This window comes from Mastigoproctus giganteus, chromosome 5 (genome assembly GCF_048544385.1).
Source record: "Mastigoproctus giganteus isolate SK-2022 chromosome 5, ASM4854438v1, whole genome shotgun sequence".
NCBI lineage: Eukaryota > Metazoa > Arthropoda > Arachnida > Uropygi > Thelyphonidae > Mastigoproctus > Mastigoproctus giganteus.
The window spans coordinates 46,388,998-46,408,361 of record NC_143579.1 but is presented as its reverse complement, the minus strand read 5'-3'; the positions used below and the strand labels follow the sequence as shown (position 1 = coordinate 46,408,361).

The following is a 19,364-nucleotide window of genomic DNA, read 5'->3' as shown; positions in this document are numbered from 1 at the left end:
GAAGGACAGCATTAGACGTCATGTGCTGGCTATTCCAATTGACATGTTACGTTCTGCAGTAGAAAATGCTGTTCTTTGAATAGAGACTGTTGGTGACCAAAATGGAGGACACATTGAACAATTGTAGCGCTGTTCAAGTGATTTGTATTGACACAGCGCCATATAGTGACAAATTTTGTAACTATTTTTTTTTTCCCAATAAATGGCGAGCGCATTCTTTATTGTACCTGTTGTCCAAATTTCTCTTCAGTACGAGCCTTAGGACTCGTTCCAGAGCCCTCTACATAGGGATACTTTAATTTTAACAACCCTGTCTCTTTTCTTTATGGCATTCCAGTCCAGAGGACCACAACTCAAGCACAGAGAGGGATGGGACACGTTGTTTCTATTTACAAGCAAAACGCCATGAATTGTCGTGCATGTTAGCTAATGATATTAAGAGTAGGTGATCTGATAATTTAATTAATAAGCACAAAGCAATGTTGAGAAAAAAAGATTCGCGAGTTAGAAATGAAACTGAGTGTCTACAGTTCTGGACAGTACGACAGGAAGGAATACATGGTGAAAGCCTCGTCAATCAATTTAATCATGGGGTAGAATTTTTCTTAGCATGGTTTGTGCTGTTAATAGGAGTGACTCTTTCTAATAGAATGGGATGCACTTAAATAGAAGGGGTGCAAGATTATTTTCTGCTGCTCTCGAGGCACTGTTAGATGTGTGTGGACATGTGTTGCGCCTTACGCAAGGCGGTCCCTGAACGTTAGTTTATCTCTGCCATGGTTCTCTGTGATGATATACAAGACTCTATGCAATGGCCAAAAATGAATGTAGTGTTATGTTTGTGTAGTGTTTAGCTGTTTCTGGCCGCTTTGCTACCAGGAAGGCTGCTTCCCAGTACCCGTCCACGCCACGAGGAGGCGGGCCCAACTATACACGCACTAAACAAAATGTAATATTTCAAGCAGCCATAGGAATAAGTGCAAGTCATATAGGTGCAGCAGTCTCCTATAATCACGTACGGTGGTGAATACCACAAAGAATCCCGCATCCACTGCAGAAAGTGGATCCCAGCAGTTCCCGTGCCTAGGAAGTCCAAATCTGGGTACAAGCAGTTTAAAATCCCGTCTCTAATAAACTGGAGACTAGCGAATCCTGCCCCCTAAGGGGCTAGCAAAAAAAAAATTATGGAAACAATATTGTTCCAAAAAATAAAAATAAACAAATAAAATAAAGAAAAAAAATAAATATAAACAAATAAAATAAAAATAATAAATAAATAATATAAATTAATTATACATTTTTTTTGTCCTCGCCTTTTTCCCATTATACATATGAGCATTTCAGCATTTTTACTGTTTTGGCATGCAATTTTTACGGCCGGAGGCCCTTCCTGACGCCAACCCTCACCCTTTATCCAGGCTGGGGATATGCGGTGGTCATTCCCTACCTTCCGCATCCTCCGTATTTGGTGGTCACGGGCTCGAACCCCGGTCTAATCAGGAGCGTGTGCTACGCATTGCTGTTCCTGCCCACCTGGCTACGGAGTCGCCAATAAATTAATTATATAAAATGTTAAAATAATAATTATTATTAGAAAAAAAAAAGTAGCTTTGTTGAGTATAGAAGTCAGCTCAGCAATCCACGTCGTCTGTTGAATACCTGTGTGGCAAATTCCTGTAGAGCTGAGAAGGCATTTTGATTTTCAATAAGATATCTTTCATTTCCAGGAGAGAAATTATGCACCGTACTAGATAATGTTTATCTTAAGTCTTGGTAAACTGGGCAGAAGAATAAGACATGACTCCAGTCTTCAGAGGCGCCGCAGAAACAGGTATCTGTCGTGGATAGATTGAATTGAAGAAGAGCGTTCAAAGAACCGTGACCAGTTAGAATGTGTGACGTAAGAAAGCTTGGGTAGAACCAAAACTGATTAATTTTTGAGGTAGTGAATTTAATATGAGGTATAAAACATCTGGTCACTGCTCCTTTGGTCGAGGAATTCCATCTCACTTGCCATCTTTTATGAAGCTCAGTCCAACATTTCGCTTTTTCATTCTTTGGATCGGCAGTGGGATCATAGGTCAAATCAGAAAAAGTTAGAGGATATCCTTTACGAATATAGTAAACAAAGCCTTTGTACGTAAGATACAGAGGTAACAGGCCTGCGATGGCTTGCAAAGATGCAGTTGAAACTGTTCTACAAGTTCTCAGGAGAGCTAGCAAAAGGGTCCGTTGGACCTGTCTAATTTGGTTTGAACTGTAATAAGTTTGGTTCTGTGAAACCATATGCTGGCTGCATATGTAACGATTGGGATAAACACTGTGTTGTATAGCATTCTGAGGGCTCCCTTTTTTTTAAATCCCAGTCCTGCCGAGAGATTTTGAATAACATGGCCGTAAAAGTTTTCACTTTTTTTGGAAAGATTCTGGATGTGTGTTAAGAATGACAATTTTTCATCAAAAATAATACCAAGATGCTTATCAGTGGTAACAAGTGGCAGAGATACTCCATTAAATTTGACAATCGGAGGGCTATTATGGTCTAGTTTTCCGTGAAATATCATCATCTTGGTTTTAGATGGCGACACTCTTAATTTATTTTTCAGAGTCCAATCCAGCAAGTTATCGAGTACAGAGGTAGCCCATTGTTCCAATTGGGATCTGGAGTTACCATGTACTAAGATGGAGAGATCGTCGGCAAAAGCAATCATTTACACATCTGCCGTGTCGGAGAGAGAAGACAGCCAATCATCAAGGAAGAGGTTCCACACAAGAGGGCCAAGAATGGAACCCTGGGAACATCTTCGGGGTAGTGTTAGATGGATCAGAAAACTGCAAGCCGGGGAGGAATACACAGACTAATAGTAGGCAGAATTAACAGTAGACCAATAGAATCACAGTAGCAGCAGACCAAGGTGTAAGTGATTCTTGCACTATTCCTATTACAACATGCTGCAGCCTGGAAAGCAAGATATCGAGGATTAAGACCTGCGGGAGATGCATACGGAACAAGCAAATAGATGGACTATGTTAAGATTAGTAAGAATAAAACAGTTGCAAATATGTACACTAATGCTAGGGGCATAATAAATAAATTTGATGAATTTGAATATGGGTAGTACAACGTGTACAGAGGGGGGGGGGGGCTTTGCTATCTACCCCTGAGACCGACTAACTCAACAGCGGGAGTGAAAAAAGCTCATAAACGTTGCTCGCGTCATTGACGGGATTCGAACCCCAGCCGTTTTCCAAACGATGTGGGGAAGGACGGCGATTATAACACATCATGTACTTGATACCACGTGTCACGTTATATTTATAACCTGTCAAGATTTATAACTTGTCACGTTATAAATCCCATAAGAAGGAAAAAGTCTTAAAAAATAATATAACAATTCTGTTTCCATTTATCGACCTACTGCTTGTTCGAACCCCTTTGCCAAAATATTTCATACAACTTTTTCCACGTATCCAGCATGCTGTTTCGTCACCCCCCCCCCCCCCCATAGCATGGCATTAACTAGAGGCACATTAGTTAGTACGGCCCTCGTGGGCAGCACAGTTGGTAGGATTGCCGTCCTTCCCACACCCGATATAAAAGACCTGAGTTCGAATCCCGTCGATAACAGGGGAATTTTTATGAGTCTTTTTCACAACCGGGCTGAGTTAGTTAGGCGAGGGAGTATAGTTTATTCTCCCGGAAACTTGGGTTTTTCGTACGGTAAATAGAAAATCAATTTACAGACAATATACACGTAGCAACAAGGCCTTAGTCGCCGATGCTCCTAAAATCCAGCAACAACATTAGTTACTACTATTCTTACCACTTTCTAGAAATTCGGAGTGAGAACCTGTGAAGGGTGGAGAGTGATATCGAGTAAATGTCATTTACAATGATTTTAGCCAAAATGCTTGAGAGTTTCTCACCAATTTCGTGCCACTGAACTTCACCAACGTGGTATTTTTCTCAAAACAAGTGCCTAGCTAGATAATTTCTATACTTCCAATTTCTCTCATATAATGGACCTCAAGGGTCTCTCCTTGAGACTCCAAACATGTCTCTACGTTTAATCGCCATAATCCACATAGAGAGGTCCACTTTCTTTGTTACTTTCAACGATCTTCCTGAGGCTACTGAAAACTGCAAAGCTTACATGCTAATTTTGCAGACGATATTAAATTATTTTCACTATTTACATCATTGAGAACACACAAACAGTTGCTCCAGCAAGTACTTCACGTACTCACAAACTTTGTCAACCGTCAATAGTCTGGATCTCAATCCTCTCTCACAGGATTGGGAAAAACATGTAGTATTCAAAAGTTTTATAATATCAACTCAGTGGCAGCTTCTAGCTAGAAGCAATCTTCACGGAGCCACGATTTCTTTTAATAACTTAGTACTCTACTATAAAATATCTCAGTCTCTTATGAGACATTACTATAGCCAGAACATGTTCGAACTACTGGAAATATTATAAGATGGCTCGCATAGTGGCTGTAGGCAGAAGATTGTGATTAATGGATATTCTTCAGATTGGTGTAAGGTCAGAAGCGCGGTTCCCCAACAATCTCTTCTTGGACCACTGTGGTTTCTGATTTTCATCAAGGTCATCGGCGAAGCGATAGAGGGCGTGAGGTCAAAATTTCCAGATGTAGTAAAGATTGGGAGAGTCGCTAGTGATCAGTACGAGCTCCTTCATGATGACTTGACCAGGCTTCAAAAATGGTCAGAAAAATGCAACTACGTTTTAATGCAGCAAAATGCTCTTCTTGAAGAATAGCAATCCCAAATTAACTTATACAATTGGTGGAGTTTAATTAAAAACAGCAGAGGACGAAAGGGATCTGAGAGTTATTATTATATTAATACCACTCTTATTCCACATGAAATTAATAATATATAGTGTATTTTAGTGTAATTGCATCATTTATATACAGAGCAAAATATATAGTTTATTAGGCTGTTCGCCTACATTACCATACATTAAAATTATGTTTCGGGTATCTTACCGATACCTATCATTATTAATTAATTCTAATAACTATATTATCAATTTCACGTGATATTAATATAATAATAACCTTAATGGAAAACAATCACTTAGCGTCCTTCCCTAACTATATTGGATCTGAGAGTTACTATACGAGCAGATATGAAGTTCTTTGAGCAGTGTAAACAGGTGGGCGGGAAAGCCATGGTGTCCTATCGATGATTTATCGAATAATATCCTGTAGAGGTAGGCAGGTCATAATTTCATTGTATAAGGCAATTGTAAGGCAGCATTTGAAATACTGTGTCCAAGTATGGAGAACTCATCTGGAAAAAGACAATTAGCTTCTTGAACAGGGTCCAAAAACTGACAACTCGCACTCTCATGGTGAGATCTGCAAGAGGGCAACCGTACGACGAAAGGTTCGCTTATGTGGGTTACACAGCTTCACAGTCAGCTACCTTAGAGGGGTCCGGATTGAGGTTTATAAGGCACTGAAAGGAGTTAGATAAATGAATGAAAGCGGAATTTTTACTGTTATGAATAACTACAGAATTAGAGGCCATAAATTCAAATTAGGGAAGAAGTTTAAACTAGATTGTAGGAAGTTATTTTTTAGCGAGCGAGTGATTATTGGAACAAGCTGCTTCCGCAGGTAGTTGAAGCCGACAGTCTGAGGAAATTCAAAGGTCAACAGGATAGTTACCTACGTGAGGAGGGAAGCGCATAATTTGTATTTTGTTATCTACTTTTCTTTTCTTTTTTTTTTTGCACTATATGGCAAATACTTAATATGTTTAAAGTTATGATAGTTACTCCTACACTACAAGTACGACACACTGACATACCGTATGCAATATGTAATTTTTCGACCTTGCTTTGCAAGTTTAGTTAGATGCAGTCACACAGCGTAGAGAGACTACGTTCAATAGTATTTTCATGAGAGTGCGGAAATCCATAAGTATGAGGCAGCTGGAACCAAATATCCATTAGTTTTGTCGGATGCAAGAACGCTTTCAACTAAATAGCTCTGTAACCGAAAATAAAAATTCAAGTTGAAACAAACCCTTTAATGAATAAATTAATAATTTTAATAAAGACCAGTTATTTATTTATTTTTGATATCACGACCCACTGCTATCAAACACTCATCAACAACCCGAGCTTCGAAAGTTAGCTTCTTTGATATCACCTTATCTTCTGATTGTATAATGGATTTGAATGAAAGAACCAACTGTCGAGATTTTATTAGAATTTAAAGATTAAAATCGAACACTTTTCAGGATTTATCCTATTTTCTGTCATTAATCCACATGCCAATTAATACATGTCTGGCACAATAACAAGTTTCAAACAAGTAATATTGTTACTGATCAATCTACCCGTGCATAATTATGGATAATGCGAGACAATGGTTATGTAAATAAGAAAGGGGAATATATACAAAATACTAATTATGAAAATAAGGAAATGATATCAGATAAAATTTCAATAAATGAAAAAATATCAATAAAGATACTGTCTTAACCAATTAGGTAACTGAACTTGATAACACCGATAATTTTAAAGAAATTGGCTTAGCACAGGTATTGAATAATAATTCAAGTAAAACTGAAAAGATACCTAAACCTGCTAATAAGTTAACTGCTGAAAAAGATGGGAATTTTAATCTTTATAATATCAGTTTCATTGGCAAGGGAGAAAAGAGTAACATAACCACCATACCCAAAAGAATCTCTCGGCATGTTTCAAGATTATCCCCAGCTACTAGTGAAACTGATCTGGTGAATTACTTTAAAATAAAAAATCAAGGCAGAAGTGCAAGTGGAGAAAATAACATCTAAATACCCAGAGGATTATTCCTCATTTAAAATTACATTTGATTATAACTTACTAGAGCTATTCTTATCTGAGAATAGCTTTCCTGAAGGTGCCGTGATTAATTCTTTTAAATTCAAAAAGTATAAAACAAGAAGAAATTTTAATAAAAACCATGTATTTTATAACAAAAATCATATCACTAATATTAAAGATAACGATAATATAGCCCCATAGAAATTAAAACACACTTCAAGAGGACAACTGCCTCACATGAAAAAGGAATCTGGAAACAATTTTAATATTTATTTACAAAATGCTAGTAGTATTTTAAGCGCAATTAATAAATTACCTAACATAATTATTCAAGAAGATTTTGACATATGGGCTATTACAGAAACTTGGTTATTTCCTGACATCAATAATCATGTCCTGACAATTTATCTTGTCAGGAGGGATAGAATTCTAAAGGTAGGTGGGGGAGTTGCTTTATTTATTAACAAAAACTTCAGTATTTTGGCACAATCGAATTTGAAGGAATTTGAAGGTATGAAGGCAAAATTGAATGTAGGTAAAAGTTCTTTACTGTTTGTTTTATTATATTTACCTCCACCTGTTCTAGTTTCTACAATAACTAAACTTGAGGCCTACATGGACTCAATTACTAACTCTTAATACTAATACCATTGTGATGGGAGATTTTAATGTACCTTTTCAGTGGGACCCTAATAAAAGGAGATTTGTCATGGTAAATTGTTATCTCTATAATCATCCTATTAATGTTTTTAAGACTTCATTTAACTCAGAGAAATTCATTAGCAACTAGAGGGAAAAACATACTAGATCTTGTATTTTCAAACTTTGATATTAATGTGAATTATGCTGAACATGATTATTTTAACTCTGATCACATTGCACTACATTTGAATTTAACTATAGATAACGAATCAAATAAACCTAAAGATATAAAAAAGTATTTTGACTTAAAAATACTAAATTGAATTTGGTTAGAAGGGCTATCTGTCATTTAGACTGGAACGAATATTGTGATATAAAAGATAGTGATAAACTATTAGATATCTTAAATTATAATTTAACAAACATCATAGAACGAATGGTTTCTATTAAGATAAAAAATGTTAAGCAACTTAAATATCCTATCTGGTTTACTCAAGATATAATCAGACTTTTGAGAATAAAGAAAAATTGGTTTAATAAATTCAAAGTTAGTAATATTCTCATTGATTACAGAAGATTTTCTTATTTTAGAAAAGATGTGAAATATAGCATTAAAACTGCTTATAAAAATATTTATCTTCAATAGAATCCTCAGCTATTTGAGAAAAACAAACAATCTCGGTCTTTTTTGGAATCACTGGAACAGATATAAACAGCAATAAAAAACAGAAAAAAATACATCATTACCTACAATGGAAGAATTCATGGATTTTTGAAAAACTATATTCATAAAATAATGATATAAACAATGAAACGAATATTTTTCAGAATAATATGGGAAATGATCATATCTGTAATTTTGAAATCACCCCAGGCATATTAGTGGCAACTATTAGTAAATTTACTTTGAACTATAACACCATTCTGTATAATATTCCAATGGGTTTTTGGAAAAATTGTTATATCGTATTAAGTAAACAACTGCTACACTTTATTAACACTATATTCAAAACTGGACATTTACCCATCAATCTCAAGGTAACTACAATTTGCCCCTTCTATAAAAAAGGCGATAAGAATAATCCTGCCTCTTTTAGGCCTATCCACAAAACTAGCCCAATGACTAAAATTGTGGAACATATTGTTTATAGACAACTGCCTTCTTCCACAATAAATTACATTTCTCTCATCACGGTTTTATTGAAGCAAGGTCAACGATCACAAATTTACTTACAATGGAACATGACATTAGGGAAGCCCTTGACAAAAATAGACAGCTGCAAGTCATCTATATAGATCTTCAAAAAGCTTTTGATTCAGTTTCCCACAAAATTTTATGTAATAAACTTGCTGAACTGGGTGTAATAGGACTTGCTCTTACTTGGTTTCAGGACTATTTTCATAATCGGAAAAGTATTATTTGTTATAATGACATTCATTCGGAGCTCATTAATATACAGTGGGGTGTTCCACAGGGTTCTTCTCTTAGCCTTTTACTTTTTTGTATTTTTCTTAACGATATAATGAAAATAAAATTAATATTTTTATTAATAAAACCAATATTAAAAATGAATACCACAAACTGTTGTTATAGCCCATTCATGTTTTGTATTAATTCTTCATATTTTAACTTTACTAAAGATTATATGTTTTACTTTTACATGTTATTTTATTTATCAAACTGTTTTTCACAAATTTAAGGCTTTTTGCTGTTTTCTGTGATTAATAAAAAATAATAATAATAAAATAAAATTAACTTTCCGGCAATGAATTTTCTGAATTGATACTGTCTCGCCGACCGGGCTAGCCGGGTGGGTAAAGTGCCTGCCTGGTAACCCAAAGGTCGCGGGTTCGATTCCCGCCTCGGGCTTGGATCAAAGTACTGCAAAAACCTTGGGAGGTGCATTATGGCCACAGAAGCCTATGCGCCAACAACTACCAAAAAAAAAAAAAAAAAAAACAGATACTGTCCCACCTCTAAAATATTCTCTAATGTTGCTTGATGAAGGATCTGTCGTTCTTAATCACTGCTAACGTTATGCTTACAGATGTAATTTAATTCTGTTTACAAAAAAAATTAATTATTTTATTAGTCACCCAGAATTTCTTCTATATGCCCATTTTGTGTAATGTGTTTGTAAATTGCGAGCGTTCTCTGGTCGACTTGTCTGTTTTGTTGGACGACAAAACCCCAGTTTCTGGGGGGGGGGGGAATTTTGCTATCTAGGCCTGAGACCGACTCAGCCACGGAGTGAAAAAAAAGCCCATAAAAGTTCCTCGCGTCATCGACGGGATTCAAACCCGGGCCTATTTTCACCCGGTGTGGACAGAACTGTGACGACACCACTGTGTTACCGCGCACAGTTCTGTTTACAGATATAAACATTCAGTTATGCTTATAGAGGCAAAAAAAATACAGATCTCTTAAGCGACAGCTTTAATCGTATCCCTATTAACGGAGCCATTTAGTTAGTTATTTAAGAATCACATAAATAACATGGCTTCTTCGGGTTTACGTCTTCTTCATGACATCGATCTAGATGTCATGAAGATCAGATCGCCACAAGGACTATTCAGTAAGGAATGATCATGTTTCATGAACAAGCGTACTGCTCGCAATTTCTTGCTGAGCTGCGGAATTCACGACCAAACCAATTTGCATCCCATGGCAACTGCGCAGTTGACTGTGCGCGCGGTGTGACCTGGCCAGTCGGTCAAGTTTATGCCTGTTCAGATTCGCCTACGTAACAACAGACATGACACGCAAAGAACAGTATGCTGCTGTCAAATTTTGTTTCCGTCTCAAGAAAACAGCTAAAGCGTGTGAAATGTTAAAAGAGGCCTATATGTTATCTACGCTTATATACACGCTGGTGTTCAAAGAAAGTGCATCACCTAGGAATTTCACATTTATCGTTCACATTCACACTTTTTCGCGATGGTATGTAACATTAATGACTAGTTGCGCAAATAGAGATATAAAAAAAAATATCTATTAATAGTTAAGGCAAAGCTAAGTAATATTTGACAGGTGCTCTCAAAATATTCCAAAATGAGCGTTTGCAACCTTTATACAACGGTTTTGGTAAACACGACAATTATGGCTGATATGTTATCGGAAGCCCTCAATTTGCTTCAGTTTATCATATTAAATGGAAAACAAAATGAAAAGTTCACCAGGTGCAAACTAATATTTAGTTGAACCGCCTCTGGCCCTGATTACAGCAGCATACCGTCGAGGCATTGACAAGATCAGTTTCTGAAGATAATCAACTGATAGTTCGTGGTTCCAAACACGAATTATTGCTTCCTGAAGTTCACGAAGGGTCTTTGGTTTCCTTCTGGCAACTGCAGATTCCACACGATGCCAACAGTTCTCTATAGGATTCAGGTCAGGACTGTTTCCTGGCCAGCTAAGAGTTCTAATGGACCGTTCTTCCAACCATTTTTTCACCTGTAACAAATGTAAACACATTACTGTCGAACCTCTGCAGACGTGCCCACTTACACTTTTCGCCGGATGACAGGGAGCAGAGTCGTCCTGAAAGATGCAGTTACTTGGCAGGTTGAAATGGTCTCTAATGGTTGGTAGAAATTTGCCTTCCAATATAGCCAGGTATCCATTTGCATTTACGGAACCTTTTATAAACTGCAGGTGATACGAAATGCACCCCCATATCAATTGGCTGGTAGGGAATTTCACTGTAGGCACCATACAGTCTGAATGGTATCTTCACCATGTCTACGGCGAATCGTTTGTCTCCCATCAGAGCCATGCAGATTGAATTTCTTCTCATCCGAGAAAATAACTGACTTCCACTATTCGGGGATCTATTTGACATGCTCCTTACACCAAATTAATTGGGCCTTTTTCACTTTCTGTGTGAGGAGGGGCGTCTTCTTAGGACGACGGGTTATTTTCCATTTTTGAAGATAATCTCAATTTTGAAGATAATCTCTTCAAAAGTCCATTTTTGAAGAAGCATCTTCTGACTATTACTGCACTTGCTACCACTCCTGTATGTTCTTCCCATTCTCGTTTCAGCTGAGACGAAGAAGCTTTACGGTTTTTAAGGCATAAGCGCTTCAAAACGCGGTCCTGTTTTGGCGTAGACTCGTTTGCGTCCAGTTCTTTTTTTCCTATCAGCAGAACAAGTATTTTTGAGTTTGGAAAGAAATCTACTCACTGTCTACTGATTTCATGTTGTTGATGATGACACAAAGGGATTGCTAGTAGATTAAACTATTGAAAAAGTGTCTTTTTGTGCACCAGACAGAAACCACGAAAAAGGATTCTCTTATATACAGGGTGATTCACTACCAGTGCGACAAACTTGCAGGAGATGTAGGGGGCACAAAGACGAATCGGAATCACATAGCATTGCAGGGTCCGAAATGCCTTCGTCATGCAAATGCTGACTGGAAGTCAGCATTTGCGAACCGTTTCTGTTGAAGAAACCAAGTAGCAAAAGTCCTCCGGAGTGGATAATTCGTAGGCTCCAATGATTGGACGCGTTGCAGATGGTATGAACTCATTTGGTTTGTTGACAGTATCCTCCATACAGTGGATTGGGAAATACCCAATCGTTGGCCTATCGCTCGAGTACTGGGATTGCCTTCTGGAAGACGTAGGACATTCTCCTCATTGTCTGGCGTCCTCGTCGTTCGCTGTCGATTCATGGTACCTCTCGTGAAACAACCAGTCTCACGTAATCTTCTGTGCACACGTGCGAAAATCGTATTATGAGGAGCACGCCTGTGCGGGAAACGTTCCTGGTACAAGCGCAGAGCGGCTCGCCCGTTACAGTCCGAAGCTCCATACGCGAGGTGCATGTCGCCCAGTTCAACGTTTGAATAGTCGTCCATCCTACTGCCTCGGGAACCGGTTCGCAAATGCTGACTTCCAGCGGGATCGCTGTTCACGCGACCTCCCGTTTAACGTCCTGTACCGCATGACGAAGGCATTTCGAACCCTGCAATGCTATGTGATTCCGATTCGTCTTTGTGCCCCCTACACCTCCTACAAGTTTGTCGCACTAGTAGTGAATCACCCTGTATGTCGAGATGGAACTACTCGCAGATGGATGTGCCATGGATTCCTTGCCAAAAAAGACTCAGAAGAACGTCTTAGTCATGCAGTAGGCTGTGCCTTTGCAGTGTGTCTTGAGAGGAAACAGAAAAGAGATAAAGAGGCTGTCATGGTTAACTTTGATCCTCAAACATCTGCTTTCACACGCACAGGCTCATTTCGGCAAAGTTCTCTTACCGAAAGGATGCAAGATCCACAAGAATGTAAACCAGCACAACCCCCACCAGTAAAGCAAGTGCATAATCCATTTGCCATAGAACGACCTCATGCAACACCAGTAATGCTGCAGAGGCAGGGTTCCTTTCGAGGATTTTCAGCACTTAACAAAGCATCACTATTTAAAAGACAGCTTTCTCTTCGAGTTAATGACTTACCTTCGACAGTTGAAAGACAACGTTCCATGTCTCTAGGTTCATCGGATTTTTTTATACAGCGCAATGGACCTACTGTCACTCCCATTCCTCAGTCATCTCCATCAACCGAACGCCAAGATACCATTAGTGCTATGTGCCAGAAATTGTCTCAAGGATTGTCTTTTCTCAGTAATAATGATGATCCTTTCATTTGTGCATCTGCTCAGTTGACCGACCAGGATTCCCATGAAACAGGGCCTTCCAGAGCAGAAGCATGGTTATCTAGTACTGCAGCTATTGTTCAGCAAGAGCATCAGCCTCTTGAACGAACAACAAGTGTCCCCTCTTCTCCAACTTCACTTGTAAAGAGTTCGTCTAATCCCAGTGAGCTCTTCACAGGCCAGGTGCCTGAAACTGCTCTCCCTGAAACTGCTCTCTTGAACGAACAACAAGTGTCCCCTCTTCTCCAACTTCACTTGTAAAGAGTTCGTCTAATCCCAGTGAGCTCTTCACAGGCCTGGTGCGTGAAACTGCTCTCCCATTACCACAACCTGTTGCTCCCCCTCGTCGAAGCAGTCCAAACTTCTCCCACCTACGCAGCCAATCACTTGGTTCAGCTGAAGCTTTCATGACCCAGTTTACACCACCTGGTCAAATAGTGCCCCAGTGGTCACAGCAAGTGCAAACCGAACATATCCAAAATAAGTGAACAAATGGTAGTGCCCCGCAATCTTCACCATCTGTACCTCCCTATAGGGATCCCTTTGATGTTGAGTGGGTTGAACTGGCTAAGAGACACCAGTCTAATAAAAATCCATTTGCGCAAAACTCAGTGAAAGCATTTGAGGTCCATATGTGATGACTGAAAAATCTGACCTGCAACTGTGCCCATTGTGGGCTGTTGTTAGACAGCTTCTTTCTAAGCAGTACTCAGGTGTATTATGTTGTCATGGCCATGAGAAAGATTGTTAAGCATGACAGAGAGCAAGAAGGTCAATACGTTAATACCATGCCATGCTTAAAAAAAGAATGTATTATATTTGTTTCTATGTAATGACACTGTTATGTCATGTTGCTAACATCTAAAGGTCTTTGTAGTATTCACTAATGGTTAAAACTGTTGAAGCAATCAAGATATTCTTTAAATGGCAAGTGCCACTGGTTGTGTAGTTTCACCAGGACTTTGGTATCTTATGTTTAAAGCAAATCTGATTACCGCATTGCCAGAAATGAATACACAAAGCTAATACGTAAAAGTAAAAAGCAAACGTGGCAAACCCTGGTATCCACTTCTGGGAATAAGGACCCCTGGGGCATCGTTTTCAAGATCGTAACAAACAAGCTGCCGCGAGGAGAGGTACTCAACACGACACTAAAGATGGGTGGCTCCTCTACTTACACTTGGAAGGACAGCATTAACAATATTCTAGACACTATTTATCTCACTGAAGCTGCAGCTATGACTCAACAACAACAAGAAATAGTAGATGAAAATCACAGCTATCATCCTGACTCTGTGGAAGCCCCCTTCACTAATATTGAGATGGACTTGGCAATAAACAAAACGAAAGTAGGAAAAACACCTGGTGCAGATCTGCTGGAAGTGGATGTGGTTAAAAAATTTGCAGAATACTGTCCTGTTACTCTCCTAAGCCTTTCCAACATCCTGAAAAACGGCATCCCTGAAATTTATATTGAAAAATCCCGACAAGCCACCACAAATTCCAACCTCCTACCACCCGATTGCCTTGCTCTCTGTAATGGCCAAGTTACAAGAACGCATGCTCCTATTTCGCTTAACCGCCAGATATGAAGAACAAAAACTTCCAAGTGACAAGCAATTTGGATTCAAAGCAGGTTGCAGCACAGAAGATGCCATCAACAGATTAATCACTCAAGCAACTCACATAGCCTTTAAGTACTCCCTTGCAATCATGATAGACTTCGCTGGGGCCTTTGATCAACTATGGTGGCCCAGTGTTCTTGGGAGGCTTCGGCAATCAAATGTTTCCAACAACCTATACAAGTTTAAGGTCATATTTAACTGGTAGAAAAGTCCAAGTTACCAACAGATTCCAGACAGTGACTAGGTACATCGATCGAGGCTGTCTGCAGGGCTCTGTACTCCCCGTTCCTCTGGTCTATTGTCCTGGATGAGTTCCTGGGCATGGACCTGGGAGGTGTTGAGCCCTTGGCCTTCGCGGATGATCTTGTCCTTTTGATATGTGCTAACACCAGGGCGACCCCGGAGAAAATGGCAAATGGAGCATTGGTAAAACTCCTGAACTGGGCAGCCCTGCACAACCTTAGCATTTCAGAAGAGAAAACAAAATCCATACTCCTTAAAGGCAGGCTACAAATCACAAGACCACCTACAATAAAATTAAACTTTACAACCATACGACTGCACACTGAAGACAAGCTCCTAGGTATCTTCTTAGACTCGGGGCTTACCTTCCACCACCACCTAAAGTATCTAGCCAACAAAATTCAAAGGTACAGTGCTATGATAATGCGGGTCAGCAGGGCAGACTGGGTGCTGAAGCACAAGGTTCTTACTCTCATATACCAAGCGGTATACGTGCCAATTGTGTGTTATGGTGCTTCCATCTGGTACAGAAAAGCCATCCCAGCCAGAAATAAACGTAATTCATGCTCCTTTCAATTTGCAGGGCGTGCCGCACCGTCAACAACCCTGCTCTGCGGGTATTAACTGGATGTCAGCCACTATACTTAGAAGTGGTTAAAAGATTGCTTTTTTATAATTTAAGGAAGGGAGTTCCAATCTAACTGCGTAATTTTCAACTTGACACCACAAACGGCACCAGGCAGGAAAGAAGACGGATAACCCAATATCTACAAGAGATGTGGCAACATGACTGGGACACTACAACAAAAGGAGCCATCACAAAACGATTCCTTCCATCTATAAGTTAAACTCACCCAGAACCTCCACCCTGATTTTCGCCTGGCCTCCATGTGACCTTTATCATCACCGGCCATGGATCCTTCCAGCAAAAAACTGACCGCCATGGGAATCGAGAATGATCCACGTTGCCACTGAGGCGAAGAGGAGTCTTGGGGGCACCTCATGTATGAGTGATCCAGCTACGACAACATTAGGCTTAAATTCCTCACTACAATACAGAGAAGCCCTCGCAATCAAGAATTCACTCTGCTACTCGAGGAAGATACCTATAAGGTATTAACCACCTAGGCGCAGGAAACATTTGCACTTAGGTGAGCTAAGATTGCAGAACTCAGAGCCCAAAAACTAAACCGGACCGGCGTGGGATAGCTCTCCCTCCACCCTCTCAGAACAACACAGACATGATCATGCTAACCCTAATAGGGTAGGATTTATTGCAGGCACCATCCAAGGTGCGGGATGCTGGCATTCCTTGGAGTGCGGGATTTAAAATTCATTGCAAACCCGAAATGGGTAGGATATACTGCTGGCACCGATCTAGGTGCGGGATTGTTGGCACTGATCACAGTGCGGGATCTACAGGCACTATGCCATTCGCAATTACACAGGGGCGCCTGTCCCCTGTGACTTTTAAACCCACTCCCTTTCCTATATTTCGCCTAAACTAGGGTGGATTTATTATAGCTTGTCAACCCACCCAAATTCATTCCCCCTTCAATCCTCTTTTTTTTTAATCTATTCCTTTATTTATCTATTTATTTTTTATATATATTTTTTAATTTTTTATTTTTTTTTTAATTTGGTCTCCGTCAGGAAGCTCAGGCAGCCCTGGCAGAGGCCAGCCAGAGTATAATGGGCAGCCTGGCTCATCTCCCAGTGGTGGTGGCGGACAATGTGGGGTTCCCTTAGGGACCCTGCGGCTAAGCAGCCAGAGACAGAACATAGCACTACTCTGTCACAAACCGGTGCCTCCGTAGCCAGGTGGGAAGGAGCAGCAGTGCGTAGCACACGCTTCTTGATTAGACGGGGGTTCGAGCCCGTCACCACCAAATACGGAGAATGCGGAAAGGTCAGGGAATGATCACCGCATATCCCGGAGCAATATTGCCTTAGTTGCCAATGCTGCTAAAAACCAAATAACAAGCTGTCACAAACCATACACCACACTTTTCTGGCTTTTACAGAGATTCTGTAATTTTTCACAAAGTACCATGGTGCAGATGTGGGAAACCACCGGTGGCGCCTTCCACAACATGATTACAAGACATGCCACTATGATTACAAGACACTCTATAAGCAATATGACGGGAAGAACATCCTTCCTCGCGTAAAGCAACAATAGCACTCTTTCTTCGTGGCGTCAACTGCACGTAACTCGCCATCATGACACGAAAGGATGACTAACTCTTGCAGAGCGTGCTTATATAGCTGAAAGTAACAGCTGATGCAATAGTACGTCATCACCTACGCGTGTCAATCTTATCTGATTGAAATCTGTAAGAAATATTGCCATATACTTACGTTATTCGGACGACAATTACAATTTTAAGGGGTGATGCACTTTCTTTGAACACCAGCATATAGCACATTTAATTAACATTTAACAATTAAAGCCGTCCTAGCCAACCTATGGCAACCCCCGCTGTCATTTAGAGATAATTCAGCAGTATTCCAATGTGCAGGGTCTAGTCAAATTATTATTATGCTACATACCTAGTATCCAGAATATGCGCCTTTCGCAGCATGCACCGCAGCCAGCCGCCGTGGAAGGGACTCAATAAGTCTGCAGATTGTTGTTACGGGTATCTGTGACCATTGCAAACTGCAGTACACCCTGGAGTTCGTGTAGGTTCCTTGGCAGAGGATCCATCCGTCTGATGTGTCGATCGAGATGGTCCCACAGATTTTCAAATGGGTTAGGATCCTAGGAATTCGGTGGCCAAGAGAGTAGCTTGAAGTTTTTGTCGTTCTCCTCAAACCACTCACGGACAGTTCTGGCGACATGGCATGGCGCATTGTCTTGCTGATAGATACACGATCAACATGTACAAGTGTACCTGATCGGCGACGACCGATAGGTAACCATTTGCGTTCAGGGTGCCCTCCAGAGATATCAGCAGATCCAAGTCATGCCATGAAAACATTCCCCAGACCATAACGCCAGGAGTGATGCAATTTGTGGCCACTACTGTATATCAGACTGACGGTAGTTTTTAGGAAAAAAATGGGATAGTAATTAAAGCGGGGATGGGGGAAACCCCCGGTGCCGTCAGACAACTAACACAACACACCATAACGCGGCCCCCACCAGCCTGCCTTCTGCCAACAATCGTGTTCGGGTGTCTGTTCTCGGAGGTTTCACGTCTAATACGCTACCGTCCATCCACTCGATAGAGCAGAAACCGTGACTCATCGGAGAAGGCCACTCGTTGCCACTCAGCCGGGGTCCAGAGTCGGTATTGCCGTACAAACTGACGGCGCTGTTTGCAATGAACGGCCATCAGCATGGGTGCTGTCACCAAGCATCTGCTCCGGAGCCCAGTGCGCAACAGGGTTCGCTGCACTGTCGTGTTGGAGACCTTTTTGGTGGCCCACGGTTCATTTGGACGGCCAGTTGAGCAACAGCAGCGCGCCGATCGGTCCTGACCAACTGTTTTAGCGACGTTCACCTTCGGGATCAATGTCGCATGGGGCTCCACAATTGGCACGTCGGGTCGTCAAAACTGTCCCATTCGTCCAGTCTTGATATATTTTCACCACTGCAGCACGTGAGCATTTTACAAAGTCTGCTGTTTCAGAATTGTTGGCACCCCTGGCCCGATAGCTGAACATCATGCCTTTTTCCAGGTTTGACAGGTCGCGTGCTTTGCCCATGACAGAAGCTGCTACTCTGTTCATGGATGCCGAACATCAAGCCTTATATGCTAGCGGTGCGTGAACTTGACACGTGCGCATGATTCGCTGGGCGTGTGTGATGTCTGCATTGGGGGGATATTAATCATAATATTAATAAATAAATTTTCTGTTTATACTCCGGGACGACCAAACGGTCAGAGGAGTTTACAACATACATAGAATACAAGAAACAGCACCATATTCGGCAGTCACGGGCTTGAACCCCGGTCATTCAAGGCACGTATACTTATGCACCCACGAGCCTGACCGCTAGGCTACGGCGGCCTCCGAATATTGTGACTGGACTCTGTATACCTTCTTCTGTTTGCCCATCTGTAAGTAGGGAAAGACTGCCACGACCAAAACAGATACAAACGAAAAAATTTAAACGGAAAAAAAAAAAATTGGATAGAAATAAATATAATGAAATATTAGATAAGAGTCCAAACTCCGGTTTCGGGTAATCGCAAAGAGGTACATCTGCTCAGCGTCTATAGTACCAGAAACTCCGTTTAGGAAAGTCAGCAGCACAAGGAGCTGGCAAGAACAAAAATGCCAGCACAAGGATTGGAGTTGTAGTGATCTCATGCCTCCGCTAAAGCAAAGCC

General features: G+C 40.6%; 1 protein-coding gene across 1 annotated transcript in view; it reads left to right on the top strand.

Annotated features, from left to right (window-relative positions):
* The window catches only part of Actbeta (inhibin subunit beta), a 109,461-nt gene that overhangs the window by 46,742 nt on the left and 43,355 nt on the right, over positions 1 to 19,364 (top strand). The gene's annotated exons all lie outside the window — the stretch shown is intronic.